Raw genomic sequence first — 14,620 nt, forward strand, 5'->3', positions numbered from 1 at the left:
ATCTTCCCTTTCGCTGGGGTTCCATTCTCTGAGGGCTGATGTTGCTTATTCACATGCAATCCACGAGTGAAATATGACATGTTTTTACATCAAAGTCAAGGATGAGAGACATTTGAACTTGAGCTTAAACATTCAATTTGAACCTGGCCAGATAGAGTGTCTGTAAAATGCGTTGTCCCCAAAGAGTTCCAAATGATTTATAATCCCAACAGTGAAAAAAGGAAGTGGCCTTCTTATATTAGTATTTGAAATACTTTCCAACTCCCACCAGAAAAGTAACAGGCAGTTAGATCGTATCTCAAAAACTAATCTGGGCAGAAATGTCAAGCCCTGAACCAGCCAGCCTCTCTATTAGAAAGCAGATCTGGAGAGACCAGTGCTTGCCACCTGCTTCTCTCATGTTACCTAAACCTTATAATAAGAGTATGGAACTTGGAAAAAAAAATAATGCATTAAAATGAGAAAACATAGAATAACCCATGTTGAGTTCATGCTGAGCACGGAGCCCACTCAATGCTCCTCAGCCATTGCTTCCCTCCCTGCACTTCAACGGTCACAAACCTTCAGCTCTTCCTTAAAGCTCTTCCTCTCTGCTGTCTTTTCCAGATCTCCAAAGCTCCCTCTCCTCTCCTGGCTGGCACCCGCTCTCCCTGTGCTCCCAAAGCCTGGACTGGGCCTGGAAGGGACTTTCTCCTCTGTTCTCCTCCACTTTCCCCCTGCAGCCTGTGGCACAAGTGTCTGGAGAAGGTACAGATGCCTCAGCTGGTTGTTCCCCAACTCCTTCCCCAGTACTTGGATCCCTTCTCTGCCCGGGGTTCCCTGTTGCAGAACTGGCCCCTGAGAATCACATTTCCAGGGCTCCCTGCCCTCTGGCATCCAGTTAGGTTCACCCAAGGAGAGGCTCCCCGGAGGTCAAGGGCAGGAGGGGAAAGGTCAGGGTGCCTCTTCCCTACTCTCCCTGCCGTGTGACCTTCCCTGCAGGGCTCTCCCTAGGCTACCCATGCACTCTCCTCCACCCACCCCTCCAACTCTGGGCTCTGGGCAGCTCCCTCTCTTGCTGGTCCCTAGGTGCTTTCATCATTTAGCAGTTCCCTTAATTCTGCCCCCAACCCCCGACTTGCATGTCACTGTTTCCCATTGGGGCTGGGTCTGAAAGAAACTGCTAGACCAAGGCCAGGCATGGTGGCTCATGCCTATAATCCCAGCACTTTGAGAGGCCGAATCACTTGAGGTCAGGAGTTCAAGAACAGCCTGGCCAACATGGTGAAACCCTGTCTCTACTAAAAATACAAAAATTAGCCGGGCATGGTGGTGCACACCTGTAACCCCAGCTACTTGGGAGGCTGAGGCACGGAATCACTTGAACCTGAGAGGCAGAGTTTGCACCAAGCTGAGATCATGCCACTGCACAAACCAGAGCCCAGGAAACAATCAGGAACCGAGTCCCTGACCCAAAGGGGGCTCAGCAGAGAGGAAACCGGAGTCTGCAGCCCTGGGTGCCACAGCTCTGGTCCCTGCCACAGAAACCAACAATGCCGCACATGGCCACCCCCATCCCCAGTCCTGTGCCTCATTGGCCCTGTGCACACACGGCCACAGGGTGCCCCAAACCACAACCTGCCCTGGGGCTCCGTTCCTGCAGCTGAGCCAGGCTACAGAGCAGCAGGGAGGGGTGCAGGCTGTCCTTGGAACCCTGACTCGGCCCTTTCCAACCTGTGTGACGGTGGGGAGGTTATTTGCCCTCTCTGGCCTCAGTCTCCTCCCCTGTAAAATGTGAGAGGTGACAATATGCTAGCAGCCCTCGCTCTCAGCGCCTCCTCAGCCTTGGCATCCACTCTGGCAGTGCTTGAGGAGCCCTTCAGCCTGCCACTGCACTGTGGGAGCCCCTCTCTGAGCTGGCTGAGGCCGGAGGCGGCTCCCTCTGCTTGCCAGGCGGTGTGGAGGGAGAGGTGAGGGTGGCAACCGGGGCTGCGCTGCGGCGCTCATGGGGCTGCGCTGCGGCGCTCACAGGCCAGCGCGAGTTGGCCGGGGGAGCGTGCACCGGCTCGGCGGGCCCCATACTTGGGGCAGCCGCACCGCCGCCCAGGGCAGTGAGGGGCTTAGCACCTGGGCCAGCAGCTGCGGTGGGTGCGCCAGGTCCCCCAGCAGTGCCACCCGCCGGTGCTGCGCTCGAGTTCTCGCGGGGCGTCAGCTGCCTCCAGGCAGGGCAGGGCTCGGGACCTGCAGCCCGCCATGCCAGAATCGCCCCCACCCCACCGCGGTGGGCTTCCGCGCGGCCCAAGCCTTCCCAACCAGCGCTGCCCCCAGCTCCGCGGAGCTTGGTCCCACCAACCGCCCAGGGGCTGTGGAGTATGGGTGCAGGGTGCAGGACTGGTAGGCAGTTCCGCCTGTGGCCCCAGAGCGGGATCCACTAGATGAAGCCAGCTGGGCTCCTGAATCTAGTGGGGAATTGGAGAACCTTTATGTCTAGCTAAGGGATTGTAAATACACCAATCAGCACCCTGTGTCTAGCTCAGGGGTTTATGGATACACCAGTCAGTACTCTGTATCTGCCTAACCTGGTGGGGCCTTGGAGAACTTTTATGTCTAGCACTCTGTGTTTAGCTAAAGGATTGTGAATGCAGCAATCAGCACTCTGTGTCTAGCTCAGGGTTTGTGAATACACCAATCAGTACTCTGTATCTAGCTAACCTAGTGGGGACTTGGAGAACTTTTATGTCTAGCGAGAGGATTGTAAATGCACCAATCAGCACTCTGAGTCTAGCTCAGGGATTGTAAATGCACCAATCAGCACTATGTCAAAATGGTCCAATCAGCTCTCTGTAAAATGGACCAATCAGCTCTCTGTAAAAAACACCAATCAGCTCTCTGTAAAATTGACCAATCAGCAGGATGTAGGTGAAGTCAGCTAAGGGAATAAAAGCAGGCTGCAGGAGCCAGCAGTGGCAACCGCTTGAGGGTTTGGTGTATGCTCTGAGTTTATGTTTTCACTGTTGATAATAAATCTTGTTGCAGCTCAGTGTTTGGGTCCATGTTGTCTTTAAGAGCTATAACACTACATGAGGTCTGCAGCTTCACTTTGGAAGCCAGTGAGACCATGAACCCAATGGGAAGAACAAACAGCTCCAAACGAGCTGCCTTTAAGAGCGGTAACGTTCAACACAAAGGTGTGCAGCTTCACTCCTGACAGTGAGACCACAAACACACCAGAAGGAAGAAACTGCAGACACGTCTGAAGGAACAAGCTCTGGAAACACCATCTTTAAGAACTGTAGCACTCACTGCGAGGGTCTATGGCTTTATTCTTGAAGTCAGTGAGATTAAAAACCCACCAATTCCGAACACAAATGGGTGGCAGGATGGACCTGTGTCGTGGAGGGGGAGAGGGTTTCAGTGAGATGCTGGAGGCACAGTGTTGAGATCCAGGCCTGAACAGGATGGGCTCAGTAAACCTGAGTTCTGGGGATTTCCCTGTGCCTGGGACGACCTGCCCAGCGTGTCTCCTGCAGCCCAGGTCTCTCTGTAGACTGTGGACACTACACAGGTTTCCTCCATGCATGCATAGTTCTTAACCTGTGCTCCAGCCCACATCCATCCCTTTAAGGAAATTGTATGTCCTGTAGTGATGTCCACACCCCTGCCTCACCAACACTCACTCCGATAATCCCACTGGATTTCCCAGCCCTGCTCCCTGAGGCCTCTCCTGGGGAGCTCCCTGTGCTTCCCCTAAGGACCCGCCCAGTCCCTCCTGGGTGTCCACAGAGGGTGATCCTGGGCTGTCGTTACTCATGGTCTGCCCCTCTGCTACTGTCTGAAGGTGTCCCCCAAAATTCTCATGTTAAAACTCAAGTTACCAGTGTGATAGTGTTGAGAAGCAGGGCCTCCAGGAGGTGATTCCAGCATGAGGCCAGAGCTCCTGGATGTGACTGGTGCCCTCCTACCCATTTGGATGCAGAGAGCAGCCCTCAGAGGACCCTGAACCTGTCAGTGCCTTTGTCTTGGACTTCCCGGTCTCCAGAACTGTGATGAATAAAGTTCTATTATTTATAAGCTACCCAGTCTCAGGCATGTTGTCATAGTAGTGGGAATGGATGAAGGCACCCTTTATGTTCCCATGTCATGTGAGCACCTGGATCCATCCATGCCTGAAGCCAAACATCCTGGATCTTGTACATGAACCAATAATTTCTCTTTTTACCCTAAGAGCTATATTTTAATCATTCACAACCAAAGGAGTCCTGATTAGTAAAGAGGCAGCACAATGCAGCAGGTAAGAGTGTGCTCTTTGGAACCAGAAAGCCCAGGTTTGATCCTGGTGCTTCCTGTTGAAGCTGTTTAGCTTTGGAAACGGTCTTAATGGCCTGGTTTGCACCACTTGCTTATCTTTTGAAATTAGCCAAAATGTCCCATAGAGCTGATGCTTATGGTTTTCTAAATAAAATAAAACTGATCTTCCCAGTTTGGTCTCAAAGCTTGAGAAAGTTACATTTGTCTTATCTGAGTTCCTTTCTCAGGAAACCAACCACCAGGCCTGCCAGATAGTAACAAGGAACTGAAACTCACCAGATGACTGCATTTAGACAATGAAACGCCAGACCCCGTCACCCATCATGTCTGCCTAAGCCATCACTTGCTTCCTATTGAGCAATTCCTCTTCCTTACCCTGCCCTATTTCCTGTCTTCCCACACATGGTTACATTTTGTCCCTGGTATATAAACCCATAATTTTAGTCAGTCAAGGAGATGGATTTGAGACTGATCTCTCATCTCCTTGACTGCAGCAACTGATTAAAGTCTTTTTCCCTGACAATACTCCTGCAGCATCTGATTAAAGCCTTCTTTCCTGACAATACTTGTTGTATCAATGATTCGCTTTCTGTGTAGCAAGCAGCAGGACCTAGACTGAACCCCTGGTGTTTCAGCAACGTTTTAACCACTTGATTCACAGAAACCATCAAACTGCATGCAGAGGTAGGCAAACAATTTCTTCATCTAACCATGAAAGAAAAGAATGATAAATCAAACTCACTAAAATTCAGAAGTTCTATTCATCAAAAACATCATTAAGAAAGTGGAAGGGAGTAAAAAGGCAAATCGCAGATAGGAAGAAGACATTCGTAATATTATATACTTGACAGTGACTTGTATCTAGACGATACAAAGAATTGCTAAAAATCAGTGAGAACACAGCAACCCAGTTAGATAATGAACAAAGGATTTCAACAAACCTTAACAAAAGAGATCTGAACATCTAATAAACATGTAAAAATATTTTTCATATCACGACTCATAAGAAAAATGCAAATTAAATTCATAATGAGATACTTCCACACATCCGCCAAATAGCTACAATGTCAAAAGACAGACAATACCAAGTGTTAGCAAAGATGTAGGACAACTGTAACTCCCATGCTGCTGATGGGAATGCAAGTTGCTACAGTCACTTATGTGATTTTTCACTTCTGTGAAAAATGTCTGGAAACTTATACTAAAGCTAAATAAATATCCACCTTCCCTATTACCCAGTCCTTCCACCCTGGGAACCTATCCGAGAGTAGTGAGTATGTACATTCACCAGAAGACATGTGTATGCATTTCCATGGCAGTCAAATGCCTAATAGAAAAAAATATTAGGCCGGGCACCGTGGCTCATGCCTGTAATCACAGCACTTTGGGAGGCCGAGGCGGGCGGATCACAAGGTCAGGAGGTCAAGACCATCCTGGCTAACACAGTGAAACCCCGTCTCTACTAAAAATACAAAAAATTAGCTGGGCGCCTGTAGTCCCAGCTACTTGGGAGGCTGAGGCAGGAGAATGGTGTGAACCCGGGAGGTGGAGCTTGCAGTGAGCCGAGATTGCGCCACTGCACTCCAGCCTGGGCGACAGAGCGAGCCGGGCACGGTGGCTCAAGCCTGTAATCCCAGCACTTTGGGAGGCCGAGGGCCCTTGACGCGCGCTTGAGGCGGGGCAGACTCGCGACAGAAACGGGTCGACGTGAGATCCCTTGAACGCATCCTGCGGCCTAACACGGTTGAAACCCCGGTCTCTTACTAAAAAAATTACAAATAAACTAGCCGGGTAGGTGGCAGGCGCCTGTAGGGTCCCAGCTACTCAGGGAGGCTGGAGGCAGGATGAGAATGGCCGTTAAACCCGGATGGCGGAGTTTGCAGTGACTGAGAATCTAGGCCGACTGCACTCCAAGCCTGGGCTGACAGAGGAGACTCCTTCTCAAAAAAAAAAAAAAAAAGAAAGAAAGACAAGAAAGAAGGAAGGGAAGGGGAAGGGGAAGGGGAAGGGAACCTGAGGCTGGGTAATTTATAAAGAAACGAGGTTTAATTGGCTCATGTTTCTACAGGCTATCCTGGAAGCATAATAGCTTCTGCTTTTGGAGAGGCCTCAGAAATCTCATAATTATGGCAGAAGGCAAAGGGAGAGCTGGCATGTCAAATGGCCGGAGCAGCAAGAGAGAGGGAGGGAGCTGCCACACGCTTTTAAACAACCAGATCTTGTAAGAACTCACTCAGTACCAAGGGGGGATGGTGCTAAACCATTCATAAAAACTCCACCCTGTGATCCACTCATCTCCCACCAGGCCCCACCTCCAACATTGGGGATTACAATTCTACATGAGATTTGATGGGGACAGAGGTCCAAACCATATCAGTATGTTTTGAATCAAAAGGGGTATGGGGAAGCCTTCTGGCTGAAATGATCTGTATCTTCCCTTGAGGGTTGTCACATGTGTGTCCATGGAAGTGTACTGTGTTTACACTTCCCTTAGATAACTTACCCTTAGACGCTCCCACTGGGATTCTCCTACTGAATCTGTGGTCTTTCAAGTTTAGCCATTCGGTGGATCTATATTTGTTCACAGTTACAGGTACATGACTCCTGTGACTATTACCATGTATAGTGTCAGTAGAATTGGCCTTAGGGCAGCATATTAATGAGTTCCTCATAAAAAGACAATTATAGGTGTCCCTCAGTATCCTTGGGGGATTGATTCTAGGACCCACCCCCCACCCACAGATATCCACAGATGCTAAAGTCCTTTGTATAAAAAGACATAGTGTTTGCATATAACCTATGTGTATCTTCCCCTATACTTTAAGTCATTTCTAGGTTGTAATACCCAACACAATGTAAATACTATGTAAATAGTTTTATACTATACTGACTTTTAAATTTGTTTTCCTTTTAATTTTCTTTGTTTTTTTTTTTGTTTTAGTTTTTTAAAATCCAGATTCTGCACAACATATTGATTTTTTAATCTGCATTAAAAAATTTTTTTTCCAAATGTTTTTTATTCATGGTCAGTTGAATCCACAGATACAAAACCCGTGGATAGAGACAGCTGACTGTACATCTTATTCACATTCAATGGCTGAAGTCCAGCTACAGGGTGCCCTTAGACGGGGCTGAGAGAAAATTAGCAAAGATCGTGTGACCCAAGGTGGGGAAATCCATCCCTCTTTATTTGGCCTTCAGCAAGAGCTGACCAAATCATCTCTCTTTTTTCCAACAAGGGGCATTTTTACTTTCATGAAGCCAGAACAGAGGAACCGAACTAAATAGTAATGTTGGATTTTTTTTTTTTTTAAATAAAGAATGCTTCCTGGTGAATTCCATGCTGCCGATTCATGCCAACATTGAGGCCTACAGCATGGATAATTTGGACCTGCTGCTGAGAGGAGTAAGACTTTGTGGTAGTTGCGGGAAAGATTGCATAGACTTAGGATGCTCCCGGATCCTAACAGGGAACTGTTGCAAACATGCACCAGCCAGGCCAGACCCCACCCGTCGTGGTTGCCATGGTGACAACACAATGAATTCATCAGGGAGACTGTGGCAGCATCTCTGGTCTTGGGGATGTGCTTGTGGTAATGAATTCCACCCTGGCTTTTTCAAGGTCAAGCCTAAACACAGTTAGGCAGAGATACTGAAGGGTTTGCTCTCCCTGCTCTGTCCCTTGGTCAAGTTGTTTCTTGGGTCAACAGGAGGCCAGGAGCTTCCCTATAGACCATGTACACCCTGTTCTGCAGAGAGAAGCCGAGCATCCTCTCCGGAAGTGCTCAGGCCCCACTCGGGTGCACAGAACCTTCAGATCACAAAATGCACCTGAGCTGTTCTTCCCGCCAGCTTCACCGAGGTTTGAAAGAGCCATATTAGTGCTCTTTCTTTATTCCTCTAAGAAGCATTATTTTCCCACCTTACACACACACACACACACATACACGCATGCATGTGTGCACATCTGTTTTCCAGAGAACAAGTATTATCCGTTACGTCATTCAGCTAGAAGGAAGTTCACACAGCTTTTCACAGACCTGTCTTCAACTCACAGAAAAAATTCCTTTCTGAACATCCCTGACACCTTCTCAGCCCCCCACCCCCGCCTTCTTAAATACCTGAGGGGTAAGGCATTTATCAGTTAGCATGTTTGGTGTGGCAAACAACAACAGCAAAACTCAAACTGAACTAAACATTAAAAGGAGCATTTAGGTTTCTCCAGTTGAGGTAGAGAGCCTCAGATGGGTTTGACCAGTCTTGGCTCTGTGTCTTTGTGCATCTCTTGCTCTGACTGCAATGCCAGCGACTTCATTCCCTCTGAATTTCACTGTGGTCACAGACTACTGTTTGCATCCTCACTTTCCAGAAGGGAAAAAGCTTCTGTTTCCCAGCTGTGAATCAAAATCTTATCTTCAAAATCAATTAACGTAATCCATCACATAAACAGGCTAAAGAAGAAAAATCACATGATTATATCAGTAGCTACCAAAAAAGCACTTGACAAAATTCAACACTCATTCGTGATAAAAAACTCAGTGAACTAGGAATAGAGAGGAACTTTCCCAATTTAATAAATATCTACAAAAATCCCATAGTTAACATCACACTTAATACCAAGAAACTCCACTTAGCTTTCCCACTAAGATCAAGAACAAGAAAAGGATGTTCCTTCTCCTCACTGCTTTTCAACATTGCACTGGATGCCCTAGATAATGCAAGTCCTAGCTAAGATAAGAAAAGGAAATAAAAGGCATATAGATTGGAAAAGAAGAAATAAAACTATCTTTGTCTATAGATGGTATGGATTGGCTATGCAGACAAACTGAAATAATCAGCAAAATAACTTCTAGAAACAATAAATTATTATAGTGAGGTTGCAAGATACAAGGTTGATATACAAAAGTCAATCACTTTCCTATATAGCAGCAATGAAAAAGTGGAATTTGAAATTAAAAATGCAATATCATTCACATTAGCACTCTTCAAAATGAAATAGTTATAAAACTCACAAAATATGTACAAGTTTCATATGAGGAAAACTTCAAAACTCTGATGAAAAGAATTTTTTTAAACTAAATAAATGGAGAGAGAGTCCATGTTCATGAATAGGAAGACTCAATATTGTCAAGATGGCAGCTCTTCCCAATTTGATCAGTAGATTCGTTGCAATCCCAATCAAAATTCCTGCAAGTTATATTGAGGTTATTGACAAACTGATTCTAAAGTTTTTACAGAGAAGTAAAAGACCCAGAATAGCCAGGCGCAGTAGCTCACACCTGTAATCCCACCATTTTGGGAGGCCAAGGCGGGTGTATCACAAGGTCAGGAGATCGAGACCATCCTGACCAACATGGTGAAACCTCGTCTCTTCTAAAAATACAAAAAAAATACCTGGGCGTGGTGGTGTGCGCCTGTAGTACCAGCTACTCCGGAGGCTGAGGCAGGAGAATCTCTTGAACCTGGGAGTTGGAGGTTGCAGTGAGCTGAGATCACACCACTACACTCTAGCCTGGGCAACAAAGTGAGACTCCGTCTCAAAAAAAAAAAAAAAAAAAAAAGACCCAGTATAGCCAACACATAGTATACATAGTAAAGGAGAACAAAATTGGAGGACTGACACTACCTGACCTCAAGACTTACTGTAAAGCTACAGTAATCAAGACAGTATGGTACGGGTCACACTGATAGATCAATGAAACAGAATAGAGAGCCCAGAAATAGACCCACATAAATAGAGTCAACTAATCTTTGACAAAAGAGTAAAATCAATACAAATGAGGCAAAGACCCCTCAACAAATGGTGCTCCAACAACTGGACATTTACCTGCAAAAAAAAAAAAACAAAATAAAATAAAATTTTTTAAAAATGAAACAATGAACCTAGTCACACAGCTTACATCTTTTACAAAAGTAACTCAAAATGGAACACAGACCTAAACATAAAATGCAGACTATAAAATTCCTAGAAGATAACATAGGAGAAAATCAAGATGACCCTGGATTTGGTGATGACTTTATAGATGCACCGAAGGCATAATCCATGAAAGAAAGAATTGATGAGCTGAACTCCATTACAATTGAAATGTAATGCTCTGCAAAAGATACTGTCAAAAGAATGAAAAGGCAAGCCCCAGACTAGGAGAAAATATTTGCAAAAGACACATCTGATAAAAGACTGTTACCCCAAATATAAAAAGAACTCTTAAAACTAAACAATAAGAAAACAACCCGACTAAAAATGGGTCAAAGATCTTAACCCACACCTCACCAAAGAAGATGTACAGATGGCAAATAAGCATATAAAAAGGTGCCCCCTGTAGTATGTAATTAGGGAAATGCAAATTAAAACAATGAGACTGGCCCCGGTGGCTCATACCTGCAATTCCAACACTTCGGGAGGCCGAGATAGGAAGATCCCTTGAGCCCAGGAGTTTGAGACCAGCCTGGGCAATGTAGGGAAGCCTCATCTCTATTTAAAAAAAAAATTACATACCAGTAACCACCTATTAAAATAGAGAAAATCCAAAACTCTGACAACAAATGCTGATGAGGATGTGGAGTGATAAGAGCTCCAATTTATTATGGCAGGAATGCAAAACGTTACAGCTATTGTGGAAGACAATTTGTCAGTTTCTTGCATAACTAAACCTACTCTTACCATACAATCCTGCAGCAGTCATGCCGCTTGGTATTCACCCAAATGAGTTAAAAACTCATGTCCACAAAAAAAAACCCTGCATATGGATATTTCCAGCAGCTTCATTCATAGTTGTCAAAACTTAAAAGCAACCAAGATGCCCTACAGTAGGCAAATGGATAAATATACTGTGATAAATCCAGATAATGGAAGATTATTCAGCACTAAAAAGAAATGAGCAATGAAGACATGAAAAAACAAGAAGGAACCCTCAATGTCTATGGCTAAATGAAAGAAACCAGCCTGAAAGGCCACGTACTATATGTTTCCAACCATACAACATTCTAGAAAAGGCAAAACTATGACAGAAGATCAGAAGATTAGTGGTTGCCAGAGACTGGGGAAAGGGAGCAATGAACAGGTGTAGCACAAAGGATTTTTAGGGCAGTGAAAATACTCTGTATAATATTATAAGGATGAACATATGTCACTGTACATTTAGCCAAACCCATAAAATGTACAAAACCAAGGATGGAGCCTAATGTGAACTATAGTCTTTGGATGATAATGATGTGTCAATGTAGGTTCATCGATTTCAACAAATGTGTCACTCTATTGTGAGATGTTGATGGGGAAGATGTACAAGTGAGGGGGCCAAGGATATGTGAAAAACCTCTGAAACCTTCTGCTCATTTTGCTGTTAATCTAAAACTGCTCTAAAAAATAGTCTATTACAATTGAAAAAGTTCTGTCTTCACTCTGATTAGATCAATTCGGAACCAATTCCAGTGGCTAAGGGGAATACTGTGCATTCATTGGCTTAGCCCTGGGTTATGTGATCACCTGTGAACCAATCACAGTGGTGAGGCAAATGTGATCCTGCTGTGGACCCATCTTCAGACCACCAAAATGTTTTCATGATGAAATATTTGACCTTTCTTAGTCAGTCTGGACGATCTAGACTTGAAAAAGTCATTGACTCTGCTTCCAGCTTTCTTCCCATACTCCTGAGTTAAACCAGACACTGTTAACTCCTAAGGATGGGGGCTGCAGGACTCACAGAGAAAATGGATGCAGAGAGCTGGCCTCCAGGGCCATCATGCTAACAGAAGAGGCAAAACACACATGCTCACACAAGCACACTGTTCCATGGCAGTTAGGCCTATCCAAGCCTACCCTCAAAATACCGAGGAAGCTGAAAGGTCGAACAGAGAGGCTGACGAATCCAGTTTCTTAGGAAGAAACATGTAATAAGGATGTGCAAACAAAAGCCATGTCTGTCTCCTGGTTGGAGGAGAGACAAGGTGGTGGATCCCCACACCATTACCCTGCAAACCCATAGGGAAGGGGTGATTCAGAAGGGATGCGTAGAACTATTGAAGTAAGATAACATCAACGTTTGAACTAAGGGCAGGATTTACAATAAGTACCTGCTCTTCCACAAGGAACAATAGATAAACTGGAAATCTTAGAAGTCTTCCTGAAACTGGGAGTAATCAGAAGCCAACATGGTGGATTTGCTTCCAAAATGGAGCTGCTCTGGCCTCCACATATGTACACATGTACACACACCCAGCACATGTGTTCACAGGCACACACCCTAGTGTACATAGACATATGCACACACATACACCGTGCACTTCTCTGGAAGAGAGAGGTCTAGGGAATAATCCACTTCCTGAAGACCCCCATGGTTCCACCATCGCAATGTGGGTTGAGAACTTGAGGTATGGATTAGTCCACTTCTAAAAAGTAAAGTTTTTTTGTTTTTGTTTTTTTCTTAATGGGACTTCTAAGCTGTTGCACAAAAAATGAAGGCTGAGATGATGTCCAGCAAGAAAGTAATCTGTATAAAAAGATCTCTGCCATAAGCAGGGCCCAGAAGTCAGGGTAATGCCCAGGAAGGACCCCAGACAGACCAGAAGAGTCGAGTCCTGATGCCAAGTGCAGGGGCTCATAGCCCAGCCTCCCTGCAGGACCTCACTCACTGAGGTACCCACCCCAACAACAGGGCAACTCCAAGGGCCCCTTGCACCTCAATATTCCATGAGGGTCTCCTATGATGAGTTTCCAAGGGCAATTAGTGAGAAAGGAGAAAAGAAGAAACCAGTCAGGCAGGCAGTTAGGGTGGGTCCTCAGTTGAATTCTTTCAAACAAAAGAACAGCCTGATAAGCTACAGGCACAGATAAGGGAACTTGCACATGGGAACTTGCCTGAGACATGCTCACACCTGCACAGATAAGAAAGACTACACAGGTGACTTGCCCAGACATGCCCACAATGGAAAATTCCATCCGCTAACACATGTGCAGTAAGAAGAACAAACAATATGGAGTAATTCAAGCTAACGCACCACAGGTGCATTAGGAGGATGGGGTGGAGCTACCAGAAATTCGAGTCTTACAAAAATGAGATGCCCAGTCCTCATCAGTTTCTTATAAAAGCCTTTGCATTCAACTGTAAAAACGGCAACCCTCTTTCATGCCCCGTCTCTGTGGCAAAAAGCTTTTGTCTCTTACTTATTGAACTTTTGCTCCAACCTCACCCTTTGTGTCCATGCTCCTTAATTCTCTTGGTCCTGAGACAAAGAACTCCGAGTGAGACCAATTGGAAAGACTGTAACATTTGGAATTGACATGCTACCTAGGGAGGTCTTTACTCTCCAAGCCTAAAGAAAATATTGTGCTACTTCTCCAACCTCCCCTGCCACAGTTTTTGGCCAGGGGTGGAGTGAGGTGGAGGGTCGTTCTTTGGGTGAATAGAGGCACAGAATGAAAATAAACTACTTTTGAAGCTTTGCATCTGTTTGTACCTACAGTCACTTTGTTTCTAAACTCAAAATCCCCTTTACAAAGAAAACACTAAGCCTTGTAATTAGGGCTTTTCAAACCAACTCAGCTCCCCCTTACTGGGCCAGAGGCACATGAACTTGAGAATGGTTGTAGAATGTAGCAGATATCTGGTGTTGAATGTGATGATAACAAGAGTCCAAGTTGACTGACCTCTCTGGCAAAGAAATGAGACTGCTGAAAACGGCATTTATCAGTGATGTGGGCGTGTCATTCAGTCCATTTTCAAGGGTTTATTTTTGTGGTTTTGTTGCCTGCATAAAGTGATTTGCTGGTGCCATTCTTTTCGTCCTCTCCCTCCCTGTCTGGAAGGTGATGTAGATGTATTTGCACTCCCAGCAGGAGACACAACCCTTGGCAAAACAAACTCTCGGCATAGGATAAGCTGTTCCAAGCTCTGGCTCTGAAAGTCATGCAGGCTGTAGCATGAATCCCATGGCAGAGCACCAGAGGGGAATGTGCCTGCAGCTTTTGCAGACCTGAAGCCTCCTCCTCCTCCAGAGAGGAGGATAGTTCCTGCACTCCCACACTCCCATCTTGTAAGTCGCAGAATCGGAGGCTGGTCTTACACCTGGGCGATGGACTGGGGGAGGGTCTGGATGGAGTCTGTGCCATTTGCGGGGTGGGGCGGGTGAGAGAACACACGTCCACGTAGACTCTTCACCCTGGACTCTTCAATTGGGAGTCTCACATTCTGGCCACATAAGCTGCACTTTCATATTTCAGAATGCTTCCTCTAAATTCTTCTGATTATTGTCTTAACACTGCCCATGTCAGCATATTATTGAAACAGATTATTGCAAAGGTATCACTTTAGGAGAATGTGCTTAGGGTAAAAGCTAC

This window comes from Rhinopithecus bieti, unplaced genomic scaffold (assembly GCF_001698545.2).
Source record: "Rhinopithecus bieti isolate Rb0 unplaced genomic scaffold, ASM169854v2 scaffold_82392, whole genome shotgun sequence".
Lineage (NCBI taxonomy): Eukaryota > Metazoa > Chordata > Mammalia > Primates > Cercopithecidae > Rhinopithecus > Rhinopithecus bieti.